This window comes from Mobula birostris, chromosome 1 (assembly GCF_030028105.1).
Source record: "Mobula birostris isolate sMobBir1 chromosome 1, sMobBir1.hap1, whole genome shotgun sequence".
Lineage (NCBI taxonomy): Eukaryota > Metazoa > Chordata > Chondrichthyes > Myliobatiformes > Myliobatidae > Mobula > Mobula birostris.
The window spans coordinates 51,063,085-51,084,959 of NC_092370.1; the positions used below are offsets into that span (position 1 = coordinate 51,063,085).

The 21,875-nt window shown below is 40.4% G+C and overlaps 1 protein-coding gene across 7 annotated transcripts in view; it reads right to left on the reverse strand.

Moving 5' to 3' along the window:
* Positions 1 to 21,875, reverse strand: part of sntg1 (syntrophin, gamma 1) — a 533,050-nt gene that overhangs the window by 84,625 nt on the left and 426,550 nt on the right. The gene's annotated exons all lie outside the window — the stretch shown is intronic.

Here is a 21,875-nt window from a genome sequence, read left to right on the forward strand (position 1 = left end):
GCACATGCTAATGAGCAATGAAGAAAGATTTAAATATCTGTTGAAATACTGACTGGAGATTACAGATAAAATTTAACACCTGCCTTTGGATGAGGGCTTCTGGACATTTCACTTAAATGTGAGATACATGATTATTTTTATCTACAGCCTGAATAACAAAAAGAGAGATAAAGTGTTCATCTCACTCTTTAATGGGGTTTTAAGAATTTTCTTACTGCCATTCAAAATGTAGGGTTTGCAAGCTAAATACTGATAATGTATAAATTGTAACTAAAAGGGCAATTTACTACCTAAAAAGGCGTGAGTGGGGTTGGTGGTGGGGAGCCAGGGGTCTGCGGTTAGTTAGCTTTATGTAGTTGTGTGAAATGGGAATATTTGAACAGGCTACCCCTTGTGTTCCTCCCCAAATCACTTTTTCCTCAACTAATGTTAAGAATGTACAGTAATACCCGTTTTGTATCATCACCAAACTTCAAAGTAAACACCATTGACTTCTAGCTATTGAAAAGTATTTTACTATTCAATGCATGCATACATGCAATTTGTGAATTCTATGTTTATTTCATCCAAGTATTCAAAAGTTGTTTCATTTATCAACAATGTATTATAAAATTCAATAGAAAAAAATTACATTAACTCACAAAAGGAAAACAATAATCTAATACAGGTTGAGCTGTCTTCTAAAACTCTCTTAATACTGATAGTATCTGCCATACTTGAATTTAGAACTGTATAGTAGAGAATGCTCGGAATTACTTTAGGTTTGAAGGATTCCTTCTGCCATAACAAGCGTCAGCTAATTCGCCATAAATCATGGATTTAAATAGGAAATCTTTACAGTCTCTATGAATTCACATATGTAATTTAATGTCAGCCTGCCAGTTTCTTGCAAGTTTGGGCTGCAATACACTTCTTTATGTCCTTAGATGATCTTTATTTTCGTGTAGGGTGACCCCTGTGTTGTTCATTGTGCCACCCATCATTCATCAGCTACAGGTGAGGTCATGTGACAGGCTTCCATGTATCATGATGACATTCATTTCACAGGTGAAGGATCCAGAAATCTTTGGTAAGATGCATTGGCCTTATCCTTTTCCTGAGTGGGCAATGGTCTCATATTGACATCAACATTGCATAAAAGGACACAATTCAAAAAGGTTATTGGGATTTCCATGTTAATCATTGGGGAGAAAGTGAGGGCTTAAATAATGTAAAATACATATGCAAATTTTTATACAAAATTTCACGGCCTTTATTTAATTGCTTCATCAAAATACCTCTTATCTTGTTGACTAATACTTTGGGCTAACAATTAAGTGGAAAATGTTAAACAAATTCACTTCATTCCCTCACCCATTTCTCCACTTCAGTGCTGAGAGTCAGAGTGTCCGGAAATGGCCAGGGTATCACTCACACACACTTTCATTCAGACAATGTTTCACTCAGCCAGAGGCCTCTTGCCATTCAGACTTCAAGTTGTGACAAACAAATCAGGACATGGTTAGATTGCTGAATTGTGGTTACTTATTGCCGGCTGCACAAGAGACTAGTTATACCAGTGACCATGCAGTCAGTAGGTGGCTTGCTCATGAATGATCATACATCCTGCTAACCAGCTGCCTTCCAACGACAAACATCGGTAAATCACAGCAATTGGTCCAGTTACTGCCAGGCAGCAGAACCGAAAGGCAATAACTCACAGAGAGAGGAGACAGAGAAAATGCAACATTTTCTTTCATTCATGAGACTGCAGCAGAACTTGTTCCAAATGGTAATGATTATCAAGTCTCACGAACATCTATTACTCCAAAATGAAAATATCCTACGAAGGCACATTCAGATTTTAAGTGGATGTGTAAATTTTTATTTGTTACTTCAATAAATCGGCTGAACTTGTTCTTATCTTAACAGTCTACTTGAGTCCAGAAGTGATCAGTTGTTAAGGGAGGTTAAATCTAAGGTGGCTCAAAGTTCAAAGTTCGAAGTACATTTATAGACAATACATCTTGCAGGTGGACACAAAACAAAGAAGCACAATAGAACCCATGTAAAATCCTACACTGCGAAGACCGTGAAACATTCAATGCGCGAAAAAAGAACGAACAGTGCAAACGGTAAAAAAGTAAACAAATAATACTCAGAACATGAACTACAGAGTCCCCGAAAGCGAGTCCACAGCCTGTTCAGTACAAAGGCGGGCGCCAATGGCTGCAGGCCACAGCTGCAGAGTCAGTTCAGCACTGAAGGGAGTAAAGCCTCATGGAGCAGTGAGATGAACGCTGGTTCATTCTTTGCCCTGGGCCTCAGCATCCTAGTCTTTTTAATCTGGTTTGGTGCTTAAATCGGCTACGCATCGATTTGTTTATCGCTCTCAGGCCCAGGTATAGAAGAAAGATTGGGGTGCATATGGCATGTTGACGTGTGATTACTTGTCTTGTCTTGCTATATTTCTGGTTTACTATTAATTAAGCAACAGATAAAGTCTGAGGAGAAAAAGATGGCTGCACTCAGATGAAGAGCTGAATACTTACTCTCCCTCCCTGTATTTTTATACTGAGAGTCCTTACAAATGATGTCAACACTCTATTTATTTATTTATTGCTTCTGAAAACTACATTATAATTTTAAGGTAAATAAGAAAATCTGACATACTAAATATGAAAACAATTGAGACTTGACATTGTATGTAAGGCATTTGTGTAGTACCTTAAGAGAAGTATTGAAACTTTTATTTTATCTTTTTTTGAAACTCTATAGACTTTAAAGAACAAAATCATGATTAACTGGAAAGGAGATTTTTTTCTTCTGGGGTTCTGTCATTGACTGCTGGGGTTGAGATAAAAGTAGACCTTAACAAGTAGAAACACAGGCAGAGAGCACAGAAGGTAGTTTGTCTGTTGGAGCTGTGCTGTGAATCATATTCCAAAGGAGTCATTCTAACATCTCAACGTTACACAGTCAAAGTGGGTCTTTAACTCCTATTCAAATTAAACGTGAAGAAAAAGAATGGTTTAAGAGTCACCACAGCAACATAAAAAGGGCCGAGTTGGCTAGTTTCCCGTGCTGTAATTGTTATATGGTTAATTGTTATAAATAAACAGCGTAGTTAACAATGCAACTCAGTATCAGAAGAGTAGGATCTGCTTACACAAAGGTTCAAAGGATCAAAGGTTCATTTTATTATCAAAATCTGTAAGCAGAATACAACCCTGCAATTTGTCTTCGCCAGAGAGCCATAAAATACAAAAAAACCATGGTGTTGTTGAGAAAAAAAGACATCAAACCCCCTCCCGCATGAAAGAGAAAAAGAAACAAAGCTCGCAAACTCCAAACACCACAAACTTCCCCCTTGCACAAAAACTGAAAAATCACCCACCCAGATACAGCAGCTGAAACATCAAACCCCTAACCCCCCCCAAACTCCCCCCACACAAAAACTGACAGATCGCCCACCCAGACACGGCAGCTGAAACATCAAACCCCTAACCACCCCCCCAAATTCCCCCTTGCACAAAAACTGACAGATCGCCCCTCCCAAACATGGCAGCTGAAACATCAAACCTCTAACCCCGCCAAACTCCTGCTTACACAAAAACTGACAGATCGCCCACCCAGACACAGCAGCTAAAACACCTAACCCAAAACACCCCGCCTCTCCTTCACCTAAAAAAAGCGACAATAACATCAAACACCCAACGCCCCCCCACTCAAAAGAAATACATACTGCCCACCTGCCAGCCAGCAACAAGAAAGAAAACGCAGAAAAACTGAAGGAGACCGATATAAACTACAGTCCACACCGATAGTCTCAATGTCTTGGAATTTCAAAAACATTTCCATCACCATCAAGGTGAGCAACAGTTCAAATTCAGTCCTTCCATGGGGCCTTCATCCAGTCCAACGCAGCCTCCTTTAGGGATGACCTCTGGCTCTCCATGGACTTCCGACCTTTGGCCAGATGCAGCCTCCTGTGGGCGGTGACCTCTGGCCCAAGGCGGCCTCTTGACCCCTGGCCTGACCCATGAGGAGAGACTGCGGAGCCAGCCTCTTTGCATTTGCCTCGATGTTTCACTCTTCCTCGAATCTTCCTTCGGCAAGAAATGGAGTCGATCATGGCCCCGCTGATCTCCTGTTCAGGACAACTCATGCTCGTGGTCCTGAACTGAAATTTTCTTGGGGACAGCAGAGCACTAGATCACTCGACTGAATGCCAAACTGTAAATCACAGACTTCAGCAGTTTCTGAAACACACTCCTCAGAAATAAGTTTATTACAAATAACTCAATTAATAAACTTTGACATTTACACAGGGCTAGCAGCTTATTGGCTGTTTGGGACAGTACTGTAGCCTAATGGTTAGCACAATGCTTTACAGTACCAGTGACTTGGGTTTGATTCCCACTGCTGTCTGTAAGGGGTTTGTACATTCTTCTCCAGGCCATGTGAGTTTCCTCCTACAGTCCAAAGGTGAACCAGTTGGTAGGTTAATTGGTCATTGTAAATTGTCCTGTAATTAAGCTGGGGTTAAATCAGAGGTTGCTGGGCAGCACGACTCGAAGAGGTGGAAGGGCTTTATTCTGTGCTGTATCTCAATAAGTAACTAGATTAAAATAGCATTACTGAAATATGTTCAGATCGGTTACTAATTGCTACTGGTGAAATCATTGGAAAGATTTTCAGTTCCAGTGCCCCTGGCAAGTTATGTACCCCTTCGCCCTGTATTTTTCAGCTTAAGTAATTGGAAAGGTGCAACAATTACTCCACATGCACCCAAACTGTCACAAGTTGCATTAACGTCAATGAAGCTCCAACGCTATCAGTTCCCAAGGGTGGATTAGTTCATTTGGAATTTTTCCTATCATGCATTTGAAATATTTCAGAGAGTAGGTTATCAGTTATAATACCAGCAGTTCTTCATTTCTTGAAAACAAGTTCAGCTTTAGGATCGAAAACAGTTAAATATAACATAGAACTTATTAACCAGAAACTCAGCTGAACAAGACACTTACATACTGTGGTTACAGGAACAGGTCAAGGATAGATAGATTCTAAATAACTCACAGTCCTTCCACTCTCAACAAGGTACAAGGCAGAAGCCCGAAGGAATATTCTCAACTTGCCTGGATTAGTGCAACTCAAAGATAAACACCATCCAGATAAGAACAACTTACTTGACTGTTACCCTAAATATGTACTTCCTTCACCACTGACGCAGTATGCACTATTTCTTGCCTAGGCCACTCTGATAGGACATCCCAAATGAGTGAAGTCTAACACCAAGAAGAACAGCAGCACATGAGTAAACCATGACTAAAGGTTCCTTTCCAAGTCACATGCAGTCCTGATTTAGAAATATCATTGGTAATTCATTGTCACTGGATGTCCACCACTGGGTTATCTTCTTTGAATAAGAGGAACAAAGGAACCTCCAGAGAAACAAAATCTCCTTATAGATGGTTAATTAAAGATCTGCAGGTTCGATTCACTTTAGACCATAAGACATAGGAGCAGAATTAGGCCATTCAGCCCATTATGTCTGCTCCACCATTCCATCATGGCTGATCCCAGATCCCACTCAATCACAAATACCTGCCTTCTGCTGATATCCTTTGATGCCCTGACCGATCAGGAAACTATCAACTTCCACCTTAAATATACCCATGGACTTAGCCTGCACCGCAGTCTGTGGCACAGCATTCCACAGATTCGCTACTTTCTGACCAAAAAAAATTCCTTCTTACCTCTGTTCTAAAAGGTCACCCTCAATTTTGCCCTCTAGTCTGGATACCCCTACCATAGGAAACATCCTCTCCACATCCATCCTATCTAATCCTTTCAACATTCAGTAGATTTTAATGAGATCCTCCCACAATCTTCCAAATTCCAGTGAGTACAGGCCTAAAGCTTCCAAACGCTGCTCACATGTTAACCGCTTCATTCCTGGAATCTTTGTGAGAGATGAAAGATTCCTACCTGAACGATTTGTACGATTAAAAATAAGAAATATTCCAGATGTTGGACATCTGAAATAAAAACAGTAAAACCTCAGGACTAATGAATGACCTTCAACTTGAAACATTATGTCTGGTTCTCTTTCCACCGATGTTTTGCTCTCCCTTAGCTGCCCTCCTCCAAAACATATCCTTTTGTTAACTAAAGCAGAATTGGGGAGACAGAGTCATAGAGAAGTGCAGCACAGAACTGAGTTCCTCAGCCCTCCTCATCTACGCTTACATTTTTGTCCACATACACTAATCTCTTTTGCTTACACTTGGCCTATATCCTCTTGTCCTTGACCAATTTAAGTGCCTTTCTAACTGTCTCTTAAATGTTACGATAATGTCTGACTCCACCACCACCTCTGGCAATGTGTTCCCAGATATTATCAATCATTCCCTTTCCAAAAACAAGTTTTCCTTCAATTCTCCCTAAGATTCCTTCTGCTCACCCTAAATCTCTGCCCTCTTTTTATTTTTTAACCAGAGCTCCTTTATCCCACCTTCCAATGAGATGTTGTCAACAATCTCCGTGCTGTTTGACTCTATGACTCTTCTGAATAGTGTATGACATCTGTCTGAGAGCCAAGGTTATTCCCACAACACAGATATTGGCCACAGTAATGTATTGGTTATGTGCTCAGACCAGTAAATCAAAGGCTTGGAGTGATGATCCAAAGGCATGAGTTCAAATAACATCACAGTTCCAAGGGAATTACATTTACTTAATTAAACTGTAGGGAGTAATATCATTCTGCCCTCTCCAATCCCTGCCAGGACACTTGGCCAACGTTCACACAATCGCACCAGGCGCCATAACCTGGCTCTAAATTTGGAGATCAAACATAACTAATAAAGATATCAAACTAAAATTAAAAATAAACTTAAATCTTTTCCCTCCGTTCTTGAATTCAGAATCCCAATTCAAATTATTGGACTCTCCAATTCTATGCCAGATCTGACTGGCATTGGATCAGAGAGATAAGTTCACAGGGGATTCTCAACATGTCTGGGTTCTGCTACAGGACAACAAGAAGTCCTGCAGTGGTGTAGAGAAGCAGATGGGCTGGCATCTGTCACTCAGCTCACCTCAGAATTTAGAGAAACTATGCTCATGTCGTGGACCTACTGACCTGGGAGAAGCTGAGCACCACCAGTGCTCTTTGGAAACTTTGGAGAATCGGAGCTGGAGCTAGATGAATTCCGGACCATTCATCAGGCTGAGGGGCTGATCAACAGTACATACTGGAGGTATTTACACCCAAGGTGCAGTCCACAGATAACAGGGTGGCCATTAATAGAGGGAAAGGAGATAGGCAGCCAGTGCAGAGTACCACTGTGACCATCCCCTCAACAACAGGTATACCACTTTGGATACTGTTGGGTGGGATGACCCAGCAGAGGAAAGCCACAAAAGTCAGGTCTCTGGCTAGGAGCCTCGGTGGGGGGTGGGGGGAGAGGATGGGTGCAGTAGTGATAGGAGATTTCATAATTGGGGAAATGGACAGGAGTTTTGATGGAAGTGATACAGACACCCAGGTGCTAGTTTCAGGAATGTCTCAGATTGAGTACACAGCATTCTAAAGAGGAAACGTGGACAGCTGGAAGTCATGGTACCTATTATAAGAAAGAGGAGGAGGTCTTGCAAAAAGAATATAGGGAATTAGGTAGAAAGCTGAAAAGCAGAATCTCCAGGGTAGTAATCCCTAGACTGTTGCCTCTATCATGCTCCAGTGAGGCTAAGGATAGGATGATTTGACAGATGAATGCATGGCTGAGGAATTGGTGCAGGGGACAGGGTTTCAGATTTCTTGATCATTGGGATCTCTTCTGGAGAAGGTATGACCTGTATGAAAAGGACAGGTTACACCTGAACCCAAACGGGGACCAATATCCTTGTAGATAGGTTTGCTCAAGCTGTTGGGGTGGATTAAACTAATTGGCAAGGGAATGGGAATGGGAGTATTAGGGAATGAAGATTGGGTAGTTGGTATACAACTAGGTGCAGTGTGCAGTGAGGTTGTCAGGAAGGACAGGAAGATAGTCAGTGGGATGAACTTAACTGTAACATGGGAGCAAAATCGAAAATGCTACTGAATACATGATTTGAGGCGTTATATTTGAGTGCATATAGTAAACAGAATAAGGTAGATGATCTTGTATCTCAATTAGAGATTGGCAGGTATGATGTTGTGGGCATCACTGAGTCATAGTTGGGAGCTGAACATCCAATGATATACATTGTATTGAAAGGACAAGCAGGAAGGCAGAGGGGATGGGGTAGCTCTCTTAATTAAAAAAAAGGAATCAAATCCTAAGAAAGATTGGAAGATGTAGAATCATTGTGGGTAGTGTTAAACTGCAAAGATAAAAAAGACCTTGATGGGAGTTATATACAGGTCTCCAAACAGTAGCCAGTACATGGGGTACAAATTACAAAGGAAGAAGCATTCAAAAAAAGCAATGTTACGATAGTCATGAGGGATTTCAATATGGAGGTAGATGGGAAAATAAGGTTGTTTCTGGATCCCAATAGAGGGAACTTGTAGAATTCCAATGAAATGGCTTTTTAGAGCAGCTTGTGGTTAAGTCCACTAGGGGAAAGGCAATTCTGTACTGGATGTTATGCCACGGTAGAGTAGCGGTTAGAGCAGAGTTATTATCTCGGGACATTAGAGTTCAGAGTGCAATTCTAGCATCCTCTGTAAGGTATTTGTACGCTGAGCACTGGACTGGAAATCCCTACAAAGGACTGTTAGAATGACTGAGAGGATCATAGGGGTCTCCTTACCATCCATCAGGGACATTTACCAGGAGCGCTGCATACGCAGGTCCCTTAGTATTATCAAGGATCCCACCCATCCATCCAGCATCCTCTTTGACTTTCTACCATCAGGCAGGAGATTCCAATGCACAAAAACAAGGTTGGTCAGGATGGAAAACAATTTCTTCCCTCAGGACATTAGGCTTCTTAACTCCCTGCCACATTGCATTCAAAGTATCACTGGTTAATCTGTTCTGTACCTGACAATATTTAATTTATGCACTTTGTTTATTTATTGCATAATTCATCCGTAGATTTTAATCTTTATTCTAAGTTAGTGTGTGTTATACGTACCACTGTGTTTTACACTCTGGTTCAGAGAAACATCGTCTCATTTGACGATGACTTGACTTGACTTAAGAGGCAGTGATCATAATATGATAGAATTCACCCTGAAGTTTGAGAGGGAGAGCAAAAGTCAAATATATCAGTATTATAGTGGAGTAACGGGAATTACAGAGGCATGAGAGAGGAGCGAGTCTAAGTTGATTGGATGCGGACATTAGCAGGCATGACAGCAGAACAGCAATGGCTGTAGTTTCATGAGAAACTACTTGCCTGTACTTGCTGGAGTTTAGAAGGATGAGTGGGGGTGGGGTGGGATCTCATTGAAACCTATTAAATATTAAAAGGCCTACATGGAACGAATGTTTTCTGTAGTGGGTGAGTCTAGGACCAGAGAGCACCGTTTCAGAATTGGGTGACATCAGCTTAGAACAGAGATGAGGAGGAATTTCCTTAACCAGAGAGTAGTGAATCTGTGGAACTTATCGCCACAGATGGCTTTGGAGGCCAAGTCATTAAGGTGGAGATTGATAGGTTTTTGATTTACTAGAATGTCAAAGGTTATGGATGTCGGTAGGAGAATGGGACACAGAGGGATAATAAATCAGCCATGATGGAATGGCAGAGAAGTCTCAATGGGCTGAATGGCCTAATTCTGCTTCTGTCTTAAAACATTAGTTCAGTACAGCAAATTTCTGGTCATCATACTACAAGAAAGATATGATGATGCTCAAGAGCATATAATAAAGGTTAATGAGGACTTGGCCTGAGTTAGAGGGCTTGAGTTAAAAGGGGAGATTAAGTAGGCTGTGTCCATTTTGACTGGAGGAAGGAAGCTAAGTGATGTGATAAAATAAATCTAAGATTGTGAGAGACATGAATTGTGTAGATAGCCAAAGCCTTTTTCCCATGTTAAAGGGTGTCTAAAACAAGTGGGTATATCTTAAAGTGAGAGGAAGGAAGATTAAAGGGGATCTGAAGGGAAAATTAGGGGAGGAGAAGATGCAGTGCGCACGGTCGCTCTGAAATGATATCGTATTTGTTAACTAGGGGCCGTGCACAATCCTGATTTGATGGAGACAGCTGTGAGAAGCATGGAGGAACATCTGGAGAAACTTCTGAAATGCCTGCTTCGCTGCCGCTGCTACTGTGCGATCGAGAATCTCCGGAGGGGAAGGCCCCAAATCCTCAGCTTTGCCTATTGCCTGTTGCCGGGGCCGGGGTCTAAGCGCTCAGCAGAGATGGTGCTCGGTGTCGGAGGGCTGGTTGGAGGCTCAAAGTTTTCGGATGGAGTCGGCTGTGGTTGGGTGCTTCCAGGGTGTTGCATCGGCACGTTTGCGGCGCTGGAAGCTCATGGCAGGGAGAGTTTCTCCCTTCTACTGTCTGCATGAGATGATGGAGCTTTCAAGAGACTTTGAGACTATTTTTTACCGTGCCCATGGACTGTTCTTATCAAATTACAATATTGCTTTGCACAGTTGTAACTATATGCTATAATTATGTGGCTTCGTCAGTTTTTTTAGTCTTGGTTTGTCTTATGTTTCTGTGATATCATTCTGGAGGAACATTGTATCATTTCTTCATGCATGCATTACTAAATGACAATAAAAGGCGACTGCGTGTCCTCATAATCTAATCTAATCTAAATTTTTTCAAACAAATGATAGTTAATATAGATTCAATAGGTACACATATCAGGAATGTGCTTCAGAGGAGGTGATGAATGCAGGAATAGTAGATTTAAGATGAAAATGAATAAGTACTCGAATGCGTAGAGCCTAGACACAAGGGATATAGAATTAATGCAGGCAAGTGGGATTAGTATAGATGGGCATGATGGTTAGTGTAGTTGTAGTCTGCTGAAAAGACTGTTTATAGGCTGTAATATTCTATGACTCAATTCGAGTACATTCACCACAAGATTGAGCAATTCAGAATGTCAGTGTACTAAAGTATCTGGCTATCTACTCGATCTATGCCTTTTATCATCTTATACATCTCTAAATCTCATTGAGAGTTTAGTAAAATGACATAGACTGAGTGGATAACAGAGATATTTTCCCAGGGTAGAAATGGATAATACAAAGTTGCATAATTTTAAGGTAATGGGGGAAAGTATGGGGGAATGTCATAGCTAAGGGTTTTTTACAGAAAGAGTGGTAGGTACATGGAACATCCTTAAGGACATTTAAGAAACGCTTAGATAGGCACATGAATGACAGAAAATGGAAGGCTATTTAGATTGATCTCAAAATGGGTTAAAAGGCTGGCATGGCATCGTGGACCGAAAGGCCTATACTGTGATGGAGAGTTCTATGTTCTATGACAAATAAAACAATCAGTAAGTCTTAGTCTGGTAATGATGCCCACGTTCCCAAAATTGTTTTAAAAAACTTAAAGTGATATAGTGTGACATGAAACAGCCCTGATAAAACTGAAAGCAAAGGAAAGCTTAGTTAATAATGTCTGGTGAACCATAGCCAGTTAGTTTAATGTTGAACCTGAATTTTATTTACACAAAAGTGTAGGAGAAATAATCTTGATATTAAAAATATGATAAAGATTAGTCATTGAAAGAGAAGGTCATGCTTTTTAAATCTTACTGAGTTCTTTAAAGAGGCAACCAAAAAGTAGACACATTAGTAAAATACATAATGCAATTGGATATTCTAAAGCTCTTCAATAATTTCTTTTGCAAGGCACTTGTGACCTGTGTCAGAGCCTGTGGGCGAAGCAACAGACAGCAGAAAGATAGCTACAGAGCAGAAAATGTAAAAGATGTTTTGCTTCCTGCACTGTAGCTAGTAAAATTTTCCATTTGGAACAAGGTGAGAAAGTTTATCTTGCAAAGATCAGTACCGTCAGTATAATTAAAATATACTCGGACTAGTGGATCAGACTGACATATACTGAGAAAAAATATAAGCTGTTAATCAATTTGCAACCTAGATGTATAATTGAAAGTAAATTTCAATGGAGCCACTTGTTTGTTCTGTAATTCTGGTAGGAAGAATGAAGAAAGATGTTAATTAGAACTAAATCTGAATGTGGTAGAGGGCCAGACAAACCTGGGCTATAATTCCATTAGTCTTTATTGCATAAAAACAGGTTAGTAAAACAAAGTAAAAACAAGGGTTCATTTCTGGCAGGATAAAATTAGAAAAGGAGGTTCTGTTAAACTTGCATCAAATCTTGGTTTGAAGGAATGAAGATATGGATTTATAAATATGTACTTAAAATACTTAACTGAAAATGAACTACTGTACAGTGCAATGGTCTTGGGCACATATATACCTATGGTGTCTAAGACTTCTGCACAGTACTGTAGTTATTTTATGCATTGCACTGAACAGCTGCTGCAAAAAAAAACAAATTCCATGACATATGTGAGTGATGATAAACCTGATTCTGATATGGGTCTCTATTGTGGACTGAAAGTTGGAAGAGGAGAGGGAGAGGGAGAGGGAGAGGGAAATCAAGGCTGGGAAACAAGGAAGAAAGCAGAAATGTTCGAATCATTGACATACAACATAAAAAGACTTGGTCCCAACACAGAGCCCTGTGGAACTCCAGTAGTCACCATCAGCCAGCCAGAAAAGGTTCCCTTAATTCCCATTATTCGCTTCCTGCCACACAGCCACCGCTTTATCCATGCTAGAATCTCTCCTGGAATACCTTGAGCTCATAGCTGGTTAAGCAGCCTCACTTTGTCATCGGCCTTCTGAAAGTGAGCAGAAGCAGAGGCTTTCTGTAATGACCAATTAACGAATTGTATGGAATCAAATAGCCTTGCCTGGTGTCCTAGAGCTAAGTGTGTCTGCACTCATCACAACCCCTCCCCCACTTCTGGCATTCGTTCTCAGTTACCTTTCCCACACCCCTCCCACAGCACTCCATTCTCATCATTCCCAGCATCCTTTACTGCTGCTCGATTTACAAACTAATTCTTCACTCCACATTGACAAATACAGTACTGTACAGAAGTAGGTGCCTTGGCTCTATATATATGTGCCTAAGGCTTTTGCATAGTATTGTATTTCAGAAGTACTTTTGTGGTTATACATTATGAAAAGCACAAATGAATTCCTGCAAAGAAAGCTTTCACAGGAGCAAAGAGACTGGAAAATTACAAATATCACTCTACTCTTCAAGAAGGGAAAGAGGCAGAAAAAAGAAAACAATAGGCCAGTTAGTCTGACTTTAATGTTTGAGAAGATGTTGGAATCGATTATTCAGGATGAGGTCTCAGGGTGCTTGGAGGCACGTGATAAAATAGGACATAGTCAGCATGGTTTCCTCAAAGGAAAATCTTGTCTGACAAATCTGTTGAAATTCTTTGAAGAGATAACAAGCAGGATAGACAAAGGAGAATCGGTTAATGTTGTGTACTTGGATTTTCAGAAGGCCTTTGACAAAGTACCACACATGAGGCTGCTCAACCAGCTATGAACCCATGGTATTACAGGAAAGGTTGTAGCATGGATAAAGCAGTGGAAAATGGCAGATGGAATACAGTGTCAGGAAGTGTATGGTCATACATTTTGGTAGAAGAAATGAAAGGGTTGACTGTTTTCTAACTGAAGAGAAAATACAAAAGACTGAGGTGCAAAGGGACTTGGGAGTCCTTGTGCAGGATTCCCTAAAGGTTAATTTGCAGGTTGAGTTTGTGGTGAGGAAGGCAAATACAATGTTAGCATTCATTTCAAGCGGGCTAGAATATAAAAGCAAGGATGTAATTTTGTAAATTTATAAAGCACTGGTGAGGCCTCACTTGTAGTATGTGCTGAAACTGGAGGGGGTTCAAAGGAGGTTCATGGAAATTATTCCAGAATTGGATGGCTTGTCATATGAAGGGTGTTTGATGGTTCTCAACTTGTATTCACTCGAATGTTCAAAGGCCTTGATAGGGTGGATGTGGAGAGGATACTTCCTGTGGTGGGAGAGTCCAGAAGATACAGCCACAGAATAGAGGGGCATCCTTTTAGAATGGAGATGAGGAAGAACATCTTTAGCCACAGAGTGGTGAATCTGTGGAATTCTTTGTCACAGGCAGCTGCGGAGGACAAGCCTTTATGTACATCTAAAGTGGATTTTGATAGATTCTTGACTGGATTCTTGAAGGGATGTGGGGAGAAGGCAGGAGACTGGGGCTGAGAGGAAAATTGGATCAGCCATGATGAAATAGCAGAGCAGACTCAGCAGGCTAGGGAGCATCTATGGAAAAGAGTATTAGTCGACACTGCAGACCAGGCAACATTGATGGAAAAGAGTAAACCGTTGACGTTTCGGGCTGAGACCCTTCATCAGGACTGATAGCCTCTTTTTGATAACTGCTGCCTGGTCTACTGAGTTCCTCCAACTTTTTGAATGTATTACGACTTGCAGCATCTGCAGATTCTCTCTTGTTTGGGGCACAATCCTTGACTCATTTTTATTGGATGAATAAAGATTCTGAGTCCTGTTCCAGGGATATGACGTAAAATGTTGAAAATTCTTTTCTCTCCACCAATGCCATTCAGCCTGTTGAGAACATCCAACAGATTGATATATTGCTCCATATCCCAGCATCTGCATTCACTACTAGATAAACATCATTAGGATGAGGACTTTGATGGAGGAGATGTTTCTCTTGTGGATGTGATTAATAGTGATCTGCACAGTAATAAGAGATATATTTTCCAAATATTGCAAAAGGAAATGCAGGATAATCTTTTTGAAGAATGGGAAATTGATCCGACGAGGTGGCATTGCCAAGAATAGCAGCACTGAATTTATCAGGAAGGTAGGTATGCATAGGTAAAAGAAGGAATGTATAGGGATTCATGTGGAGTAGAGATGGAGACACAAAGGAACTAGTTTGAAAACCTGCTTGTATACTTCAGACTTGATGAATTCTTTCTAAAATTGCGTCACCAAACCTTGGAGAATTTTATGTGAGAACAACTAAAGATAGTCTGTAATGTTTTTAGAAATGAACATCTCCCAGCTTAAATAATATATGGTTTAAGTGCTGGATCAGGCACCATGAAGTGACTGAAGTGGTACTGGGATTTGAAACAATATATTTTTTCCCTGATTTGACTTTATTATTAAGACCCATACCTGGACACTGTTCAAACTCTATCAAGTTTGACGTTAAAAAGTAGTAATGAGCAAAAGTTCATCCTCCATGCGGTTCCTCTATCAGTATGACTTGAAGTAAATTTAATCTGATAAGAACACAAAAATCACCCTTTAGAGAACGTGCCCTTGAAATAACATTGGTTATTCATTGAGCAAGAAAGTAAAAGTTCAGAACTAATATTTCCATTGTGAATGAACATCACAGAGAAGCTTATAGTAAGTTACCTTGAACAAACTATTTGTTTTGGAAAATTTTATGTTCTTATTTCTGAGGAATCATTTGTTACCATAATGCAATGCATGAAATAGCTTTGGTTCTGATAGCCTTGGGTCTTATGTCATCAATGATCTCCTAAGAATTTATGTATTCTGATGTTAACTTGTACAAAATCTTTCCACGGCTTAAGCTCATGAAAAATGCTGTCTGGCTTATTAGTACTGTATATTCCTCTAAGGAGATATTAAGACAAAATAAGAATTAACATTCTACAGCATTTTACAGTGAGATTTTCTTTATAACAAACTAATTGTTCTTAAGTAATAGGTATTGAAGCAAACATCAACAGATATTAGTACATTGGATAATGAAGTATGATTTCACAAATAAAATATCCATACAATTGTGTATAAGTAATCCTGAGGTATAAATAACATATATTTCCCCCCATTTAAGAGTCAAAGGCATAGCATTTTAACATGTACACCTAACAAATTAATGATGGTAGTATCGAATAAGTGAAGTGTATAGAGTCAAAATGGAAAGTGATTCTCTAACAGAATGTAAAGACCATTCTTGGAATTAGATTCATTAATGTATCATTGCACAGTTACCTATCTTGATGCTAATATATCTCAATGGAAGACTAATTGTTGAAGTCATGCTGTGTAATGTTACAAACAATTGTGATAATGTGTTCTGATGGAATTCCTCTGCATACTATTTAATTGGTTTAATATAAATTGGCTAACAAATTCAAGAAAATCATTCACAGAGAATTGTCCAATGCACACTAAGCATGATCACTGATGGTATCTAATTAATGACATTTGTTTATCAGTGTCATCTTAATGACATGAAGTGCATCAACAGACAAGATTGTGTTTACATCTCTGTGAAAGCACTGGTTCTAGAAATCAAGCTGGAGCTGCCAATTTAAAGAAAAGAACACAAACTCATTGAAAAGTTTTCTTCATCAAAGTGATTCACATATTTGGGCTTAATCAACTTTTGAAACATTTGTTTGATATGCAGTATTTTTTTTTATCCTTCTCAGGAATGGTGCAAAATTTGGATACATTGTGATTTCCCTTCAGAAGAAATTTAATTCAAACATTTGAACTTTCCCAGTTTGGTGTGAAAATTTTTATAGCAGTGCAGTTCACTATATCAATGAGGAATTTGTTTATTTCTCCACACATTAGACAATCAGCAATTAAGTCTCATGACATCCTGTCACACATAGGCAAGGAATCTCTTCCTAATCAAACATAGTCCTCCATCAGCTACTAGATAACTGTATGTCCATGTGGAACAGTACTTGGGAAAAACAGTAACAGAAGCAATGACACAGAATACTTCAATGTCCATCACCAAGAATGGCTTGGAAACACCGCTAATGATTGAACTATCAAATGCTGAAGGATATAGCTGCAGATTAGCAGCAGATGGCAATGAAACCAACATGAAATATTTTACCTTGTCCGCAAAAAAATCTCTTTGTTGCAGGTACATATATCCATGATGTAATTAGTAAAGATTGCAACTCCACAGAACTAATAGAGACAAAGTCCCAACATCATACCAAGGATAACCATCATTGTGTTATCTACACAGCGGTCCCCAACCACCGGGCCGTGGACCGGTACCGGGCCGCAAGGAAACGATATGATTTGGCGATATGAGTCAGCTGCACCTTTCCTCATTCCCTGTCAGGGCCACTGCTGAGCTTGAACGCACGTGAGGTCATTACCCGCGCGTCATCCATGTCAGCACAGGAAGATCAACTCCTCGAGCTTGCAAATGACGGCGGGCTGAAAAGTATGTTTGACATAACATCTCTGCCAGCATTCTGGATCAAAGTCAAAGCTGAATATCCTGAGATAGCCACAAAAGCACTGAAAACGTTGCTTCCATTTCCAACATATCTCTGCAATGAATGCAACGAAAACTAAATTGCGGAATAGACTGGACATAAGGAACCCCCTTCGAGTATCACTGTCTCCCATCACCTCTTGATCGGACCGTCTTATAGACAATAGACAATAGACAATAGGTGCAGGAGTAGGCCATTCGGCACTTTGAGCCAGCACCGCCATTCGCTGTGATCATGGCTGATCATCCACTATCAGTATCCAGTTCCTGCCTTATCCCCATAAGCTTTGATTCTGCTATCATGTTGCAGGGAAACAAGCCCAGGGCTCCCACTGATTCAGTGATATTGGTGTGTGGCAATGGTTTTATACGTTCATATGGGGAAAATATGTGCTGTGTGTTTAATATCCAACCATTACTTAAAATATTATGATGCTATTGACTTACTTATATTACCATATAACAATTACAGCACGGAAATAGGCCATCTCTGCCCTTCTAGTCCGTGCCGAACGCTACTCTCACCTAGTCCCACCGACCTGCACTCACCCCATAACCCTCCATTCCCTTCCTGTCCATATACCTATCCAATTTAACTTTAAATGATAATATCGACCTGCTTCTGTCATTTCTATTGGAAGTTCGTTCAACACTTACTTCAAGCTCCTCTGTCCTCCCCTGATAATTGACTTATCACAGTATTCATGCAAGGAAAATATGTGCTGTGTATTTAATATTAAATTCATTAGAAATTAGAAACAAAATTGTGTGTATTAGCCACTTATCACCTATATTCCGGTTGTGATTAACACCACCCCCCCCCGAACAGAATCGCCAAAAACGATTTGCAGGAAAAAAATCGGCAGGTACACGCATACGCATGTGACACATGCGCACTGGTGCCCGCGCAAGGCTTCATGGTTATTGTAGTCTTTCTCGAGGTAAACACCACATATTTGACTGCTACTCTTGTCCGTTGGCAACCCTACACCGCCCCCCACCCCCCCGGGGTCGGCCGGTCCGCAGTGCAAAAAATGTTGGGGACCCCTGATCTAACACTCCGATTGTATGAATGGATTAGATTTAAATCAGAACTGGCACTTTTCAACAGGGATCCATGAAGTATGATGGGTCATAACCAGCAACAAAAATATACAGCATCATATATAATAATTTATGGCACAATGTATTTCTCAATGTGTCATTACAGATTGGATATTCCATAGGAAGTGATGTAGAAAAAACATAGAAACATAGAAAATAGGTGCGGGAGTAGGCCATTCGGCCCTTCGAGCCTGCACCGCCATTCAGTATGATCATGGCTGATCATCCAACTCAGAACCCTGTACCTGCTTTCTCTCCATACCCCCTGATCCCTTTAGCCACAAGGGCCATATCTCACTCCCTCTTAAATATAGCCAATGAACTGGCCTCAACTGTTTCCTGTGGCAGAGAATTCCACAGATTCACCACTCTCTGTGTGAAGAAGCTTTTCCTCATCTCGATCCTAAAAGGCTTCCCCTTTATCCTCAAACTGTGACCCCTCATTCTGGACTTCCCCAACATTGGGAACAATCTTCCTGCATCTAGCCTGTCCAATCCCTTTAGGATTTTATACGTTTCAATAAGATCCCCCCTCAATCTTCTAAATTCCAATCAGTATAAGTCTAGTTGATCCAGTCTTTCATCTTATGAAAGTCCTGCCATCCCAGGAATCAATCTGGTGAACCTTCTTTGTACTCCCTCTATGGCAAGAATGTCCTTCCTCAGATTAGGGGACCAAAACTGCACACAATACTCCAGGTGTGGTCTCACCAAGGCTTTGTACAACTGCAGTAGTACCTCCCTGCTCCTGTACTCAAATCCCCTTGCTATGAATGCCAGCATACCATTCACCTTTTTCACCACCTGCTGTACCTGCATGCCCACCTTCAATGACTGGTGTATAATGACACCCAGGTCTTGTTGCACCTTCCCTTTTCCTAATCGGCCACCACTCAGATAATAATCTTTTTTCCTGTTTTTGCCACCAAAGTGGATAACTTCATATTTATCCACATTAAATTGCATCCGCCATGAATTTGCCCACTCACCTAAACTATCCAAGTCACCCTGCATCCTCTTAGCATCCTCCTCACAGCTAACACTGCCGCCCAGCTTCGTGTCATCCGTAAACTTGGAGATGCTGCATTTAATTCCCTCATCTAAGTCATCAATATATATTGTAAACAACTGGGGTCCCGCGGTACCCCACTAGTCACTGCCTGCCCTGACACAAGCTGCAAAATACACAAGTCAGAAGAATGAAGGAATACTCTCTGAATATCTGGTCGAGTACAGCTGCAACAAACTGTAAGAAGCATATTAATGACTCATGCCTTTCTGGGGTTTATTCACTTTAAGGAACCTTTGAGTTTTCTTTTGACTTGAATTAGAGGATAGCAACCTCACAGTTTAATCTGCAGCTGAGGTCTCTGTGACCAGCAAGTTAATCCTGACTGATGCATCTGTCTTTATTGAAAATAATCAAAGCAGTTTCTGGACTTCAGTACTGCTGTAATCACTTAAATATTGCAACATTAGATTTTACTGCCTTTTTCCTGAAGGCTGGCAGTAAACAGCAACACAGCAGAGCCAGGTGCCTTTGCATGAAAATGGAGCACTGAAATCTTTGCTAGCCTTCCTCAGATCAATTTCTGAAAACAGATCAGCTACTGAGATAACTGTAAGCCAATGTATAAAAGAGTGCCTGCATTGCAGTCTTTTCATTTAATATGTCCACTGAAGACTCAACTTACTAATCTCCTTCCCATCTAACACATTACCTCTGTCCACTCTGTGGCTGCTGCTACTTGAAGAGCTGCCTTTGCTCCTTTTGCATTTGCAATACGGGTTAAGATACCTACACCCAAAAATAAATATCCATTTATAGGATATTCTACCACGTCCCTTCTACATGGGTTGTCATGACGTCACAACCTTCCTATTCAATTACAGCTTGGTCTCCCTTGCATAGTCTCTTGACATTCCCTTCAGCTTTGAGCTTCTCTCCTCTTATTTGAAATATTAATTCATTTGCTATGGAGACTAAATTACTCTCTGTAGCAAATGATTTAATATAATATGCCTTGAATATCTATTAAAAATAGCTTATGTAGCCTTCGATTTCTTCCTCAGCTATTGCGCTGAGCAACATCTCACCATAAATCATTTTTGAGACCTTCCGTTGGTTGGGGTCGACCATGGAGGATGCTTCCTAGCTGTCTATGTGATACGCAAGCCAGGGCAGTATGATACGGAGAGCAAGCTGTTGCCAATATGGCAGGCTCCCCCTCTCCACACAGTTGATGAATCCAGACAAATGTCAGTTAGACACCAATGCAAGAGAGTCATTGCAAGGGTTGCCAGTCCACATTGAACTCAATGTAGGAATGCCTTAGAGAATCCAGCTCTGGAATTTTCCTTGGGATTTACTTCCAAAGGCTTCTCCATGAGTAGGTATAACAGCAAAGGTTTGAGATCAGACTCTTCCTTCTCCTAGATGAGCTGCCAAGCATGGCTGACAAGCCCCAATCTGCCTGAAGTGACTTGTTTTAAGGTGCCAGTAACCTGCTTTTTCCCCTTCTGTCGTCAGTAGAAACAGGCTTAGTAGCTAAGCCACACATGAAGTCCAGGAGCATCTGGACTTGGTTGCCAGAGGCTATCTAAGATGCACACTATTGGGAGCATTTAGTAGGTAGTAGGAGATTATTCCCACAACCACTCCTCCGGCAATAATAACTTGAAGGAACTAAATGATTTTAATATCCATCTAAATTCAAGACACTCTTTCTTTTCATTATCCATTTATCAAACGTTATTGCTTTCATCAAGATAAACTCCCCAATCCCTGCCACAGTTATCTCTTTCACCTCTTAATTCTCATCACCTCAAGTCATATAAGTGTATCTTTGATCACACCATTGTATTGTCTTCTACCAACATACATAACACCCAATGATCTATCCTTTAAATTCCATGTGTTTGTACATCTAAACATGCACTATAAAATGCAGCTAGCTGTGTAATTTTTAATAATACAATTTCTGAGAAGTTTTTCAAATTGCTATTCAGGTTAAAGATTTGATTGAATACAAGTTGCTGCTATAGTTATATTAGCATGTTTCCTTAATATAATTTGAAATATTGGTAAATATACTGAGGCAAATGCAACAAAAATGTTAAGACAAAATATAGGAGCAATGTTCTACTTCAGTGATCATGGAGCACATTGAGAATTTAGATCAAGAAATTGCCTGTAAGTCTTTATCTATTAAAGCAAAATATCCTCTCATATATTTGGTTCCACTTTGGCAAATTGAATTTGGCTATATCTACTGAAAATGCTGGCCTTCTTGACCACTCACATGAACAAGATTGTTGATATGTGAAAGGTTCAAACGCCCTGATTTGTCTAGGAAGTTCTTAAAAGACAGGCTACACAAGGCAGATATCAAAATGCACATATGTATATTACAGAGTGAGTTCTGCTTAAAGAGAGAGAGAAAAAGAGCAA